The sequence below is a fragment of the Bufo bufo genome, chromosome 2 (genome assembly GCF_905171765.1).
Source record: "Bufo bufo chromosome 2, aBufBuf1.1, whole genome shotgun sequence".
In the NCBI taxonomy this organism is placed as follows: domain Eukaryota; kingdom Metazoa; phylum Chordata; class Amphibia; order Anura; family Bufonidae; genus Bufo; species Bufo bufo.
In genome coordinates this window covers 518,649,690-518,666,945 of record NC_053390.1, presented here as the reverse complement: position 1 = coordinate 518,666,945, position 17,256 = coordinate 518,649,690, and positions in this window count along the sequence as shown.

The window sequence follows — 17,256 nt, the reverse complement described above, 5'->3', positions numbered from 1 at the left end:
CTAATAATCTCGGTATACCACTGTATCAAAATTACATTCACATCCACTTAAAGGGGTTGTCTCATGTCAGCAAATGGCATTTATCATACAAAGAAAGTTAATACAAGGCACTAACTAATGTATTGTGATTGTCCATATAGCCTCCTGCTGGCTGGATTCATTTTTCCATCACATTATGGTTCAATCTCTTTTTATTGTAGCAATTTTAAAATAAAGCTTTACAAACGTTTGTGAGTCTTGGAATGACCTAGTACCAGAAACTTCCAAGGTATTGTATGAATACACAATAACACAAGCTGAAAAGTCAGAATAAAGTATAGTACAATACAATGCAGGTATATGAAAGGGAAATACTTCCAATTACAATGTAAATCTATCCACCATTTTGTGGTACAGAGACTATTATAGAAAGGTATGTAAGTGCAACAAAATACTCTAAGAAGGTTTGCAATGTGTTAATCAGCACCTATCAGACATAACATATAATTCCAATTCAAATCCAACCTTTAGACGTACAGGAGCAAGTGAAAGTAGACGATTGATAATATGCATATATTCTTGCAATGTGAACTATCAATATACGTCTCTACCAACGGAAACGCACAGAGAATCCAGGAGAAATCCAAAACAGCATACACATGATAGGGGGGGGGGGGGCAACACAAAAGGGTCGACAGGGTGGGGGGGAGGCAGGGGAGGTAAGTATCTGTGCGTCAGAAGTCTAATCAAGCAACTCAAGAGGTATCTGAGGGCAAAGTACCAGAGGCTACCCAAGCCGAGAACGCAGCTGAAGAGCGAAACTGATTCCAGGGATCCCAGATCCGGGAAAAGGCCAGAGAAGCGTTGCGGTCTGCAGCGCCCAGCTCCTCGATATGCACCAGGGAGTCAAGAGCAGCAACCCAATGGGAACTTCCCAGGCTCTCGGTCGATCTCCACTTACATGGGATTATTTGTTTTACAGCTAATACAAACAAGCGCAGGGACCCCTTTTTAACTTGAGCCACTCGTCCCGGGAAAATTGACAATAGGGCTATGGTAGGCGAAGCAACCAACTTAGTTCTATATATATGATTGTGAAGGGAGAATACTTCATCCCATAGGTGCGCAACACCCGAAGAGCATTTTCCATCACATTATACACGGTTTGTATCTAGGGGTTATGACCATCCTGCAAATCCATCAGTGGTGGCCGTGCACGCACACTATAGGAAAAAGCATCGGCTTTTCCGGTGGCTGAGACCGCAGGAGTGCACATAGACTGGGTCTTTTTCTTTCAGGGTGGTCATAACCATGGAAATGAGAAGTGTATAATGAGATGGAAAAACAAATCAAGCCAGCAAGGGAAGCAATATGGACAATCACAATACATTAGTTATCGCCTTGTATTAACTTTCTCTACATGATAAATGCCACTTGCTGAAGTGAGACAACCCCTTTAATCAGTTATATCACAGATTTCTCTTTCATGTATAATGTTTATCTTCGTAGCATCTTCGTAGCTTCTACCTCACAGGGTTTTTTTGCCTTCCTCTGGATCAACTTGTAGGATGACAGGCCGAACTGGATGGACAAATGTCTTTTTTCGGCCTTATGTACTATGTTACTATCTCTTGTTATTTTTCAGTTACTTTTGCTTTGAAAGGGAATCCATCACCATGATCTTGGACTATTATCTGCAGTAATATAAAAGCAGTGCAACAGATAAGGCTACTTTCACACTTGCGTTTGGGGTTCCGCTTGTGAGATCCGTTTGAAGGCTCTCACAAGAGGCCCCGAACGGATCCGTTCATCCCCAATGCATTCTGAATGGATAAGGATCCGTTCAGAATGCATCAGTTAGGCTCCGTTCCGCCTCCATTCCGCTCTGGAGGCGGACACCAAAACGCAGCTTGCAGCGTTTTGGTGTCTGCCTGGCCGTGTGGAGCCAAACGGATCCGTCCTGAATTACAATGCAAGTCAACGGGGACGGATCCGTTTGACGTTGACACAATATGGTGCAATTGCAAATGGATCCGCTGACTTTCAATATAAAGTCAGGAGTCCCTATTAATATACCATCGAATCGGAGTTTTCTCCAATCCGATGGTATATTTTAACTTGAAGCGTCCCCATCACCATGGAAACGCCTCTATGTTAGAATATACCATCGGATTTGAGTTAGATCGTGAAAACCCGGATCCAACAGTATATTCTAACACAGAGGAGCTCCCATAGTGATGGGGACGCTTCAAGTTAGAATATACTAAGAACTGTGGACATAACTGCTGCCTGGCAGCACCCGATCTCTTACAGGGGGCTGTGATCCGCACAATTAACCCCTCAGGTGCCTCACTTGCCTAATTGTGCGTATCATAGCCCCCTGTAAGAGATCAGGTGCTGCCAGGCAGCAGGGGCCAGTCCCCCCTCCCTCCCCAGTTTTAAATTCATTGGTGTCCAGTGCGGCCCCCCCTCCCTCCCCAGTATTAAATTCATTGGTGGCCAGTGCGGCCTCCCCTCTCTCCCCCTCCCCCCATCATTGGTGGCAGCGGAGAGTTCTGATCGGAGTCTCAGTTTAATTGATGGGGCTCCGATCGGTTACCATGGCAGCCAGGATGCTACTGCAGTCCTGGCTGCCATAGTTACTTAGCAATTTTAGAAGCATTATACTTACCTGCGCTGTCTGTGGCCGGCCGGTCGCTCCTCCTACTGGTAAGTGACAGGTCTGTGCTATAAGCAATGCGCCGCACAGACCTTTCACTTACCAGTAAGAGGAGCGACCGGCCGGCCACAGACAGCGCAGGAAAGTACACTGCTCAAAAAAATAAAGGGAACACTTAAACAACACAATGTAACTCCAAGTCAATCACACTTCTGTGAAATCAAACTGTCCACTTAGGAAGCAACAATGAGTGACAATCAATTTCACATGCTGCTGTGCAAATGGGATAGACAACAGGTGGAAATTATAGGCAATTAGCAAGACACCCCCAATAAAGGAGTGGTTCTGCAGGTGGTGACCACAGACCACTTCTCAGTTCCTATGCTTCCTGGTTGATGTTTTGGTCACTTTTGAATGCTGGCGGTGCTTTCACTCTAGTAGTAGCATGAGACGGAGTCGAAAACCCACACAAGTGGCTCAGGTAGTGCAGCTTATCCAGGATGGCACATCAATGCGAGCTGTGGCAAGAAGGTTTGCTGTGTCTGTCAGCGTAGTGTCCAGAGCATGGAGGCGCTACCAGGAGACAGGCCAGTACATCAGGAGACGTGGAGGAGGCCATAGGAGGGCAACAACCCAGCAGCAGGACCGCTACCTCCGCCTTTGTGCAAGGAGGAACAGGAGGAGCACTGCCAGAGCCCTGCAAAATGACCTCCAGCAGACCACAAATGTGCATGTGTCTGCTCAAACGGTCAGAAACAGACTCCATGAGGGTGATATGAGGGCCCGACGTCCACAGGTGGGGGTTGTGCTTACAGCCCAACACCGTGCAGGACGTTTGGCATTTGCCAGAGAACACCAAGATTGGCAAATTCGCCACTGGCGCCCTGTGCTCTTCACAGATGAAAGCAGGTTCACACTGAGCACATGTGACAGAGTCTGGAGACGCCGTGGAGAACGTTCTGCTGCCTGCAACATCCTCCAGCATGACCGGTTTGGCATTGGGTCAGTAATGGTGTGGGGTGGCATTTCTTTGGAGGGCCGCACAGCCCTCCATGTGCTCGCCAGAGGTAACCTGACTGCCATTAGGTACCGAGATGAGATCCTCAGACCCCTTGTGAAACCATATGCTGGTGCGGTTGGCCCTGGGTTCCTCCTAATGCAAGACAATGCTAGATCTCATGTGGCTGGAGTGTGTCAGCAGTTCCTGCAAGACGAAGGCATTGATGCTATGGACTGGCCCACCCGTTCCCCAGACCTGAATCCAATTGAGCACATCTGGGACATCATGTCTCGCTCTATCCACCAACGTCACGTTGCACCACAGACTGTCCAGGAGTTGGCAGATGCTTTAGTCCAGGTCTGGGAGGAGATCCCTCAGGAGACCGTCCGCCACCTCATCAGGAGCATGCACAGGCGTTGTAGGGAGGTCATACAGGCACGTGGAGGCCACACACACTACTGAGCCTCATTTTGACTTGTAAATAAATAGGTAAGATGTCGCACTAAGAACACCTAAACGGCACCAGGTGCTCCTGTAGATTGAGACCACTCACTCAATACAAAAGAGCATATATTATATAGTAAACAGGGCACTCAAGGAAACCGTGACCATGTATTGGAAGCAATTATGAGCTTTATTAATAAAACAAATATAGTTAATAGATAAAATGGTAAATCACAATTGGAGATGCAATGCAATAAACTACAGATAAAATATAATCGACAGATAAAATATAATCGATTGGCCAGACCAAATAAATAATCGATAATCCGATCTGATATATCTTCGGTCCAATATTTATGAACATCCGAAAAAACTTATTGTGGATAAGTTTGCTCGTTTTATCGAGACCACAGTCATTTGACTTACAATTGTTCATAGAAACATAGAATGTGTCGGCAGATAAGAACCATTTGGCCCATCTAGTCTGCCCAATATACTGAATACTATGGATAGCCCCCGGCCCTATCTTATATGAAGGATGGCCTTATGCCTATCCCATGCATGCTTAAACCCCTTCACTGTATTTGCAGCTACCACTTCTGCAGGAAGGCTATTCCATGCATCCACTACTCTCTCAGTAAAGTAATACTTCCTTATATTACTTTTAAACCTTTGCCCCTCTAATTTAAAACTGTGTCCTCTTGTGGTAGTTTTTCTTCTTTTAAATATGCTCTCTTCCTTTACCGAGTTGATTCCCTTTATGTATTTAAAAGTTTCTATCATATCCCCTCTGTCTCTTCTTTCTTCCAAGCTATACATATTAAGGTCCTTTAACCTTTCCTGGTAAGTTTTATCCTGCAATCCATGTACTAGTTTAGTAGCTCTTCTCTGAACTCTCTCTAGAGTATCTATATCCTTCTGGAGATATGGCCTCCAGTACTGCGCACAATACTCCAAGTGAGGTCTCACCAGTGTTCTGTACAGCGGCATAAGCACTTCACTCTTTCTACTGCTTATACCTCTCCCTATACATCCAAGCATTCTGCTGGCATTTCGTGCTGCTCTATTACATTGTCTTCCCACCTTTAAGTCTTCTGAAATAATTACTCCTAAATCCCTTTCCTCAGATACTGAGGTCAGGACTGTGTCAAATATTCTATATTCTGCCCTTGGGTTTTTACGCCCCAGGTGCATTATCTTGCACTTATCCACATTAAATTTCAGTTTCCAGAGTTCTGACCATTCTTCTAGTTTTCCTAAATCCTTTTCCATTTGGCGTTTCCCTCCAGGAACATCAACTTTGTTACGGCGGCGTCCCGCCGAAGCAACGTGGGTAGCGGCACTCGCTACTGAAAAGCTTGCAAGCGAATATAATCCTTTACCTTTGAGTCGACCAAAAAATCATCCGATAATATCACAAGAGTCTTCAGATGTACTCCCAGGATATGCCCTTTGATGTTTGTAGCAATATTCAATCAGGAGGTTGGCAGCGGCTCTCTGTTCGGTTATGGTCGTTTCATTGGTAAGGTAGGTCTCTCAGTGCAAAGATGGGGTGTAGCACCAGACGCATTTCGGGGTTCAACCCCTTCCTCAGTGGCATGCTTCACCCCAGTCCAAACCCCTCTTTTATACTGAATATTCTATACTTTCATTGGTCCCAATTTGATCGTCATATCCTGCTTGTCGATTCACTTCAGATGTTCTTCATTATCACTCAATCACAGAGAAAATGGCAGAGAAAATGTCATGCAGAGAAACTAAAAAGTACTTTTAACAACTTTAGCAATTCATCATTTTTCTACAATTTCATCTGGTTATATATTGCAAATTCCTACATACATTAAAGCAAAAAACGCATCTGGGCACTCTGCGTTTTTGATGCAGTATCTGTGCGCTTTTTTGCTTATTCAGTTAAACAAGGGCTCAAATTGCCCACCCAACATACTATCAGTATATATTATGTTTAAAACAATAAATAACACCACTAAAAACTTCCTTACTGCACTTAAAGGGAAAATATGTTAACCAAGTGACTCTTTATAAAACTCCATTTGTCGACTCCATAAGGGATGTCAATCAGTGCTACCATGCATAAGTATTCACAGACATGGTAAACAGACAAAATCAATGAATTGTTGCATAAAAAATTGCTGCATAAAAAAGTTAAAATGCACAAATTTTGTAAAAGCTGACAATAAAATCTAAATAAATATATGATAAATATGTGTTGATTCGTATACAAAAGACAGAGTCGTATACAAAAGACACTACGCAAATTATTCAAATAGTGGAGAAGTTGAAATTTAAAGATACCTGGATTATGGGATCTCTAGATATACAATCCTTATATACTATAATAGAGCATGACAAGGGTAAGCAGGCAGTTAGGTCCCAACTAACATTGGAAGGTAGATTGGGAATAGAACAAATCGATTTTATAATAGAAGGGATAGACTTCATTTTAAATCATAATTATTTTAATTTCGAGGGTGATTTTTACTTACAAATACAAGGGACTGCCATGGGCACCAGGTTCGCCCCCAGCTATGCCAATCTATTCATGGCGGAGTGGGAACGGTTGGCCATACAACCTAAGCTGGGGACGGACCTGGTGCTCTGGCAACGCTATATTGATGACATCCTGTACATTTGGCAAAGTGGGAATGAAAGCCTACAATCCTTTCTGAAAGACATTAATTCTAATGATAGGAACCTCAGATTTACAGGGGTAATGAGTCAGGAGAAAGTTGAATATCTGGACTTAAATATTAGTATCGTGAATCAAGATATCATTTGTAGTACGTTTATTAAGCCTACTGCCAAGAACAGTTACATTTTGTTTAATAGTTGTCACCTCCCCAGTTGGTTGTCAAATATCCCACAAGGACAATTCCGAAGAATAAAGAGAAATTGCACATTGGAAACACAATATGAGTTGGAGGCTAATAAGATGAGAGATAAATTTTTGGAGAAAAATTATCCCACAGAGATCCTGGACAAAGCATTGCAACAGGTAAATAACATGGACAGGAAGTCCTTTTTTGAGGAGAAAATACAACATTTGGAGACTCCACAAGAAATTTTGCGATTAATCTTGCCCTTTAGTGACGACTATAGAAAAATACGCCAGATTGTAACTAAGCACTGGCATCTGTTACAAAAGGACAAGATTATAGGAACCCTAATGCCGGTAAATCCAAAAATTACCTTCACAAAAGCACCTAATTTAAGCTTAAAAGTGGCCCCCACAGTGAAAAAACAACTAAATAGGGAATCCACTATCTCAAGTTGGATAGGTTTACAGGGTTTTTTCAGGTGTGGTACCTGTAGAAACTGCAAAACAACATCTTTTCAAAAAAGAACCAACGAATTGGTGTCTGCTAATAATAATCATTGCCATCCAATAAAGGATTGTCTAACGTGCAACTCAGAAAATGTAATCTATGCTATAGAATGTCCGTGTAAATTACTATACATAGGTAGAACCAAAAGATCTTTAAAAAAACGTATTTCGGAACATATTAATAATATACGGAAGGGATTTGACAACCATTCGCTATCATACCACTTTAAAATCACACACAATTAGGATCCCTCAGGCTTGAGGTTTCTAGCTATTGATAAGGTGGAGAAAGAATGGAGAGGAGGCAACCACATAGAAAGGATGTCTAGACTTGAAACCAAGCGAATCTTTGAATTCGATACCCTGATTCCCAGGGGGCTCAACGCAGAATTTGAGCTCTTTGGATTTCTATGAGAAAATGGTGGGCACCGATGTTTCGACGATTAACCGGCTGTTTGTATTACAGTCGGTTTCTCCTCTAGACGTGGGTGCCCATCATAGCACAACCCTCGAATCAACACATATTTATCATATATTTATTTAGATTTTATTGTCAGCTTTTACAAAATTTGTGCATTTTAACTTTTTATGCAACAATTTTTTATGCAACAATTCATTGATTTTGTCTGTTTACCATGTCTGTGAATACTTATGCATGGTAGCACTGATTGACATCCCTTATGGAGTCGACAAATGGAGTTTTATAAAGAGTCACTTGGTTAACATATTTTCCCTTTAAGTGCAGTAAGGAAGTTTTTAGTGGTGTTATTTATTATTTTAAACATAATATATACTGATAGTATGTTGGGTGGGCAATTTGAGCCCTTGTTTAACTGAATAAGCAAAAAAGCGCACAGATACTGCATCAAAAACGCAGAGTGCCCAGATGCGTTTTTTGCTTTAATGTATGTAGGAATTTGCAATATATAACCAGATGAAATTGTAGAAAAATGATGAATTGCTAAAGTTGTTAAAAGTACTTTTTAGTTTCTCTGCATGACATTTTCTCTGCCATTTTCTCTGTGATTGAGTGATAATGAAGAACATCTGAAGTGAATCGACAAGCAGGATATGACGATCAAATTGGGACCAATGAAAGTATAGAACATTCAGTATAAAAGAGGGGTTTGGACTGGGGTGAAGCATGCCACTGAGGAAGGGGTTGAACCCCGAAACGTGTCTGGTGCTACACCCCATCTTTGCACTGAGAGACCTACCTTACCAATGAAACGACCATAACCGAACAGAGAGCCGCTGCCAACCTCCTGATTGAATATTGCTACAAACATCAAAGGGCATATCCTGGGAGTGAGTACATCTGAAGACTCTTGTGATATTATCAGATGATTTTTTGGTCGACTCAAAGGTAAAGGATTATATTCGCTTGCAAGCTTTTCAGTAGCGAGTGCCGCTACCCACGTTGCTTCGGCGGGACGCCGCCGTAACAAAGTGAACAATGGTAAGTCAAATGACTGTGGTCTCGATAAAACGAGCAAACTTATCCACAATAAGTTTTTTCGGATGACCAAGTTTTTTCGGATGTTCATAAATATTGGACCGAAGATATATCAGATCGGATTATCGATTATTTATTTGGTCTGGCCAATCGATTATATTTTATCTGTCGATTATATTTTATCTGTAGTTTATTGCATTGCATCTCCAATTCTGATTTACCATTTTATCTATTAACTATATTTGTTTTATTAATAAAGCTCATAATTGCTTCCAATACATGGTCACGGTTTCCTTGAGTTCCCTGTTTACTATATCATTTTGACTTGTTTTAAGGACATTACATCAAAGTTGGATCAGCCTGTAGTGTGTTTTTCCACTTTAATTTTGAGTGTGACTCCAAATCCAGACCTCCATGGGTTGAAAAATTTGATTTCCATTTTTTTATTTTTGTGTGATTTTGTTGTCAGCACATTCAACTATGTAAAGAACAAAGTATTTCAGAAGAATATTTAATTAATTCAGATCTAGGATGTGTTATTTTTGTGTTCCCTTTATTTTTTTGAGCAGTGTATAATGCTTTTAAAATTGCTAAGGTGTCCAGATCCCTAATTTTTATTTTCCTACTGCTCCCCATGCCCCTGCTGAGTATAAGAGCTGTGCTGAAATACATTGTCAGTAGTGGTGTGCACGAATCCCTTCCATTATGTTGGCCTGGCACAGCAGTTCAGACTATGTATTTCAGTGCAACTTTGAGCCCTGTAAACAGGGTAACAGGGGCAGTAGGAAAAAAATAAATAAAAAATAGCGATATAGACTCCTTATCTGCAGTAATACTCATGTCTAACTGCACATAAAAGCCCAAGATGGTGGTGGCAGAGTCCCTTTAACTAAACAAGTCTGAAGGGTCCATTTGTGTTTGAATGAGTCCAAAATCTGGAGCTGTCCAATCAGACTGAGTATGGTATTGTCAGGTGACATGATCAACCAATTGCTGCTTTAGGGTAAATGCACACGATGAGGATTGTGTGCAGAAAATCCGCACCGTAGGTCATGTATATTGTATTCTATGAGAATTAGAAATTCTAATTTACACGATGCTGATTTTTTTCCGTGCGGATTTTAACTCCTTAAGGATCGGGCACATTTTCACCTTAAGGACCAGGCCATTTTTTGCAAATCTGACCAGTGTCACTTTATGTGGTGATAACTTTAAAACGCTTTGACTTATCCAGGCCATTCAGAGATAGTTTTTTCGTCACATATTGTACTTCATGACACTGGTAAAATGGAGTAAAAAAAATTCATTTTTATTTATAAAAAAATACCAAATTTGCTAAAAATTTAGAAAAATTAGCAAATTTCCAAGTTTTTAATTTCTCTACTTCTATAATACATAGTAATACCTACAAAAATAGTTATTACTTTACATTCCCCATATGTCTACTTCATGGTTGTATCATTTTGGGAATGCCATTTTATTTTTTGGGGATGTTATAAGGCTTAGAAGTTTAGAAGCAAATCTTGAAATTTATCTGAAATTTTCAAAAACCCACTTTTTAAAGGACCAGTGCAGGTCTGAAGTCACTTTGTGAGGCTTACATAATAGAAACCACCCAAAAATGACCCCATTCTAGAAACTACACCCCTCAAGGTATTCAAAACTGATTTTACAAACTTTGTTTACCCTTCAGGTGTTCCACAAGAATTAATGGAAAATAGAGATACAATTTAAAAATGTAACTTTTTTGGCAGATTTTCTATTTTAATAATTTTTTTCCAGTTATAAAGCAAGGGTTAACAGCCAAACAAAACTCAATATTTATGGCTTGAATTCTGTAGTTTACAGAAACACCCCATATGTGGTCATAAACCGCTGTACGGGCACACGGCAGGGCGCAGAATGAAAGGAATGCCATACGGTTTTTGGAAGGCAGATTTTGCTGGACTGGTTTTTTGACACCATATCCAAATTGAAGCCCCCCTGATGCACCCCTAGAGTAGAAACTCCAAAAAAGTGACCCCATTTTAGAAACTACGGGATAGGGTGGCAGTTTTGTTGGTACTAGTTTAGGGTACATATGATTTTTGGTTGCTCTATATTACACTTTTTGTGAGGCAAGGTAACAAGAAATAGCTGTTTTGGCACCGTTTTTATTTTTTGCTATTTACAACATTCATCTGACAGATTAGATCATGTGGTATTTTTATAGACCAGGTTGTCACGGATGCGGCGATACCTAATATGTATACTATTTTTTTTATTTATGTAAGTTTTACACAATGATTTCATTTTTGGAAAAAAATAATCATGTTTTAGTGTCTCCATATTCTGAGAGCCATAGTTTTTTTCAGTTTTTGGGCGATTATCTTAAGTAGGGTCTAATTTTTTGCGGGATGAGATGACGGTTTGATTCGCACTATTTTGGGGTGCATATGACTTTTTAATCGCTTGCTATTACACTTTTTGTGATTTTTTTTTTTTTACCCTTATTCACCTGAGGGGTTAGGTCATGTGATATTTTTATAGAGCAGGTTATTATGGACGCGGCGATACCTAATATGTATACTTTTTTTTAATTTACTTACGTTTTACACAATAACAGCTTTTTTAAAACCAAACAAATTATGTTTTAGTGTCTCCATATTCTGAGCCATATTTTTTTTTATTTTTTAGGCGATTGTTTTAGGTAGGGGCTCATTTTTTGTGGGATAAGGTGACGGTTAGATTGGTACTATTTTGGTGGGCATACACCTTTTTGATCGCTTGCTGTTGTACTTTTTGTGATGTAAGGGGACAAAAAAATTGTTTATTTAGCACAGTTTTTATTTTTAATTTTTTACGGTGTTCATCTGAGGGGTTTGGTCATGTGAGATGTTTAAAGAGCCGGTCCCACTTTGGGACTTAAACTTTTGGGGGTCTAATCCCCTTTACAATGCATTTCAATACTTCTGTATTGGAATGCATTGGCTGTATGAGTAATACAGTGTGTATTACTCATACAGCTTCCGGCCTGTGAGATCCAGGGGGCTGGATCTCACAGGCTCGTCACCGGAAGGCGATCGCCGACACGGGTGGGGGGCCACAGGACCACCCAGCGCATTGTCCCCTGGTGCCTGTTCAATGATTTGAGCAGGCACCTTGTTCCGATCACTGTCCGCCGGGCGGCGGTGATCGGAACTACACATGACGTACCGGTACGTCATGTGTTCTTAACCCCTTCACGCAACATCACGTACATGTACGTGGGGGAATGTGGTGCCTCACCGCATCCCCACGTGCATGTACGTGATCGGCTTTCTCTGTCAGCACAGGGAGCGAAGCACTGAAGGTTCAGTGAAGCCGGCGTGCTGGGGTTGCTAGGCAACTAGAGACGCCGGCGGGAACTGCATCGGAGCTCTGGCCCGCCCGCGATCGCTGTGATTGGTCCAATACTACAGAGGGAACAATCGCAGCGCATCGGGGCAGGTGAGGGGGGTTAGGGAGGGACTATGTGCTTCTCCTCCTCTGATCGTCCCAATTCCTGTTAGAGAAGCGATCAGAGAATGAGAAAGTGTGAAAAGCTGCTGTACATTAATACTTACCAGATTTTGTGCCGAAAAGCTGCTTCTGTGCCCGTCAGTGACAACGATCTGTTCTGTGTCTCATCAACAGCCTGCCATCTGTCATCTGTAGTCAGTTCTGTGCCTCATCCCCTGAGTCGTACATAATTAACCCCTAATTAACCCCTTCAGTACCGATTTGCCACTCTTCAGTGCCAGATTTGCCCCAGTCAGTGAGATTAGTCCTGTCCAGTCCTGTCATCATCACCTCATCCAGACAAGTGTCACTACTGTCCGTCCGTTGAGACAACTGTCTGCCAGTCAAGACACCTGTCACTCCAGCCTGTCCGTCCATCAAGACACCTTGCAGTCCAGTCTGTCCGTCCATCAAGACACCTGTGACTCCAGTTTGTCTGTTCAATAAAGACACCTGTCACACTAGCCTGTCCGTCCATCAAGACACCTGTGACTCCAGTCTGTCCGCCAATCAAGACACCTGTGACACCATTTTGTCAGTTCAATAGACAGCTGTCACTCCAGCCTGTCCGTCCATCAAGACACCTGTCAGTCCAGCCTATTTGTCCGTCAAGACACCTGTGACTCCAGTCTGTCCGTCAATCAAGACACCTGTGACTCCATTTTGTCAGTTCAATAAAGACACCTGTCACTCCAGTCTGTCCATCCATCAAGACACCTGTCACTAAAGTTTGTCCGTCTATCAACACACCTGTCAGTCCAGTCTGTCCGTTCAATAGACACCTGTCACTCCAGCCTCTCCGCCCATCAAGACACCTGTCAGTCCAGTCTGTCCGTCCATCAAGACACCTGTGACTCCAGTTTGTCTGTTCAATAAAGACACCTGTCACACTAGCCTGTCCGTCCATCAAGACACCTGTGACTCCAGTCTGTCCGCCAATCAAGACACCTGTGACTCCATTTTGGCAGTTCAATAGACACCTGTCACTCCAGCCTGTCTGTCCATCAAGACACCCGTCAGTCCAGTCTGTCCGTTCAATAAAGACACCTGTCACTCCAGCCTGTCCGTCCATCAAGACACCTGTCCAGTCTGTCCGTTCAATAGACACCTATTACTCCAGCCTGTCCGCCCATCAAGACACCTGTCAGTCCAGTCTGTCCATCCATCGACACCTGTGACTCCAGTTTGTCCGTTCAATAAAGCCACCTGTCACACTAGCCTGTCTGTCCGTCAAGTCACCTGTCACACACTCCCAAGTTACATAAATTTTTTTACAAAATAACCGTCAATAGGTGTGCCATCCTCCTATGTGTATATACTCGTGTCCTGTGCTATAGTGGCACCATTCTGTAAAATATAAGTCTCTTATGCCCCATGTGGATTTGTGCCACCTAATACTGTAAAATAATACATTAATTAACCCCCTTTTCTGCCCCAGTAAGGATATTGGCACTACTCTGTGTCCCATACTAGACCCTTGGCTCATCGCCAGCCATCTGTGCTACCTGTGACATCTGTCAATAATTTCCAAGTGACTCGGGGAGTTTTTATCCTATCCTAAAGGATATACAGTATTTTAGTCTGCTGTTCTATTTTAAAAAAAGACAAAACAAAAATCTACGTTAGTTTACACTTTAAAATGACTAAACGGCTTTTCACTGCTGAAGAGGCATATGCCGTGCTTTTTGAGGACACTGACTCCAACAGTGGAGATGAAGTGACATTTTTCGTTTCATCTTCCTCAGAAGATTCATCTAATGATGAACCCCCTCGGAGGCGTCCTAGGGGTAGTGCGCAGTCGCAGCCCCATACAAGTGACTCTTCATGGATCCCCGCAGATAACTGATGACCTAATTAACTTGATGGTGGAACAAACAAATATATATGCAGAGCAATTTATTGTCTCCCATTCAGACAGTTATCTCTCAAGGACCCCTACTAACATGACTGAAACGCAAAGGTTTTGGGGACTTCTCCTAAGCATGGGCATTATAAAAATAAAAACAATACGTTCGTATTGGAACAAAGATATTTTATATCACACCCCTCTTCACTGTCTTGCCATGCCCCGGGCCCGTTTCGAAGCTCTTCTAAGATTTCTACACTTCAGCAATAATAATGAATGCCCACCCCCAAGCGACCCCAGTTATGACAGACTCTTTAAAATTAGGCCAGTGGTTGACCACTACAATTCCAAATTTGGTCAAGTATATACCCCCCAAAAATCTCTCAGTGGATGAATCATTGGTCCACTTCAAAGGCCGATTACATTTCCGCCAGTACCTGCCCAATAAAAGGGCTAGGTATGGCGTGAAGTTGTATAAGGCCTGTGAAAGTGTATCCGGGTATACATTGCGCTTTCGTTTTTACGAGGGAAAAGATTCCAAAATTGAGCCACCCGATTGTCCCCCGGTTCTGGGTATAAGTGGGAAGATAGTATGGGATTTAGTCCACCCCCTGCTGGACCACGGATACCATCTGTATTTGGACAACTTTTACAATAGTGTCCCTCTCCTGAAGTGCCTTGCTGCCAGAGGCATAGGCACATGTGGCGCAATTAGAAGAAATCAAAAAGGGCTCCCTAAATGGTTTATAGACCAGACAGTGCGTCGGGAAAGCAGGGCTGTTTGCGCAGAAAATTTGATGCTGCTAAAATACAAGGACAAACCGGATGTTCTTGTGTTGACTACCATCCATGCAGATCAGTCCACCCCAGTCCCAGGAACCACAGAGCAGAACATCAAGCCTGTGTGTATCCAGGATTACAACAAGTTCATGGGTGGAGTGGATCTTTCAGACCAGGTACTACAGCCCTACAGTGCCTTAAGAAAATCTAAGGTGTGGTACAAAAAATTAGCTGTGTACCTAACCCAAGTGTCACTATATAATGCCTTTGTCATCAACAGAACAGCTGGTCATGGGGGGACCTTCTTGGAATTTCAGGAAAAAATAATAAAAAAAAATAGATTTTTGGCGTTCAGGAAGCAGAGGGCAGTTTTTCATCCAGCAGTGCTTCTGGGGTATCAAGAATAATACGTGGGCAGCATTTCCCTGAAGTACTTCCCCCCACAGAAAAAAAAAGGCGACCCCAAAAAAGGTGTCGAGTTTGCTCGGTTAAAGGGATTAGGAAAGACACCACTCACTACTGTCAGACCTGCCCCTCTAAACCGGGCCTCTGCATTGGAGAGTGTGTTCAAGTTTATCACACCTCCACTGATATCCATTAAGTCCATTTCACTAATTTCTTAATTAATCCATGGCAAGACGTTTTCAGTTGAGCATTTTTCCATTTGGCAATCCAATAATAGCCCCCCCCCCCCCCCCCCCCCAAATTTTTTTAAATGAAAACCTTAAAAATTCACATTATACCCCTAGATGAATACATTGAAAGGAGTCCTTTTATTAAATAAGGCATTTCTTAAATTTCCTTTTATGTTCTGGCACCCCTAGAGCTTTGTTTTTGCGGTTTTCACTGTTGGGGTGCCTCAGAGTGTCTTCAAATGCGACATGGTGCTTGAAAATTATTACAGCAAAATCTGCCTTCCAAAAGCCACACGGTGTTCCTCCCATTCTGAGCCCCGCTGTGTGCTCATACAGCACTTTACAACCACATATGGGGTGTTGACGTTTTAAGGAGAAAATGGGTAACAGATTATGGGGTGCATTTTCTCCTGATACCCCTTGTTAAAATGAAAAATTTGGGCCTAAAGCGAGATATTCTTGTAAAATATGAAATTTTTCATTTTCACTGCCAAGTCTTTCTAAATTCTATGAAACGGCTATTGGGCCAAAGTGCTCAGTGCACCCCTTGAAAAACTCCTTGGGGGGTGTATTTTCCATATTGGGGTCACTTTTGGAGGTTTTCACTGTTGGGGTGCCTCAGGGTGTCTTCAAATGTGACATGGTGCTTGAAAATTATTCCAGCGAAATCTGCATTCTAAAAGCCACAGTGTTCCTCTCATTCTGAGCCCCGCTGTGCCCCCATATAGCACTTTATGACCACATATTGGGTGTTTCTGTAAACTTAAGAATCAGGGTAACAAATATTTATTTTGCTGTGAACACATGCTGGGTTGCAGGAGAAATGGATCTAAATGGAAAAATCTGGGGAAAAAAAGTGAAATTTTAAAAATTCACCTCCATTTTCCATTAATTCTCATGGAACACTTAAAGGGTTAACAACGTTTGTAAAATCAGTTTTGAATACCTTGAGGGGTGTAGTTTCTAAAATGGGGTTATTTTTGGGTGGTTTCTAGTATATAAGCCTCACAAAGTGACTTCAGACATGAACTGGTCCTTAAAAAGTGGGTTTTGGAAATGTTCTGAAAAATTGTATAAATAAAGGTGAAACATATTGACTCAAATTTACCACCAACATGAAGTACAATATGTCACGAGAAAGCAATCTCAGAATCGCTTATATAAGTGAAAGCGTTCCAGAGTTATTACCACATAAAGTGAAACATGTCAGATTTGCAAAATGTGGCTTGGTCCTTACGGTAAAAACTAGCTTGGTCTTGAAGGGGGTTAAGTACCAGTACATTATGTGTCCGTAAGAGGTTAAAATCCGCAGCATGTGAATTTATTTTATTTTTCCTGACCGGATTTTCTCCATTCGCTTCAATGGGGAGAGTAAAAATCTGCACCAATTGATGCGGATTGACCGCATAGAGATCCCTGTGAACACCTGCAGATTTCAGCACGGATTGTCCGCACATAAATCCTGAACGTGTGCATTTACTCTTATGAGCCCTTCATGAATATTTAGTAGTAGCCATTTTGTAGCTATACAGAAAAAAATAATCTGTAGAGTAGATTAAAGAGGACCTTTCACTTGTATACAAACTAAAAACTAA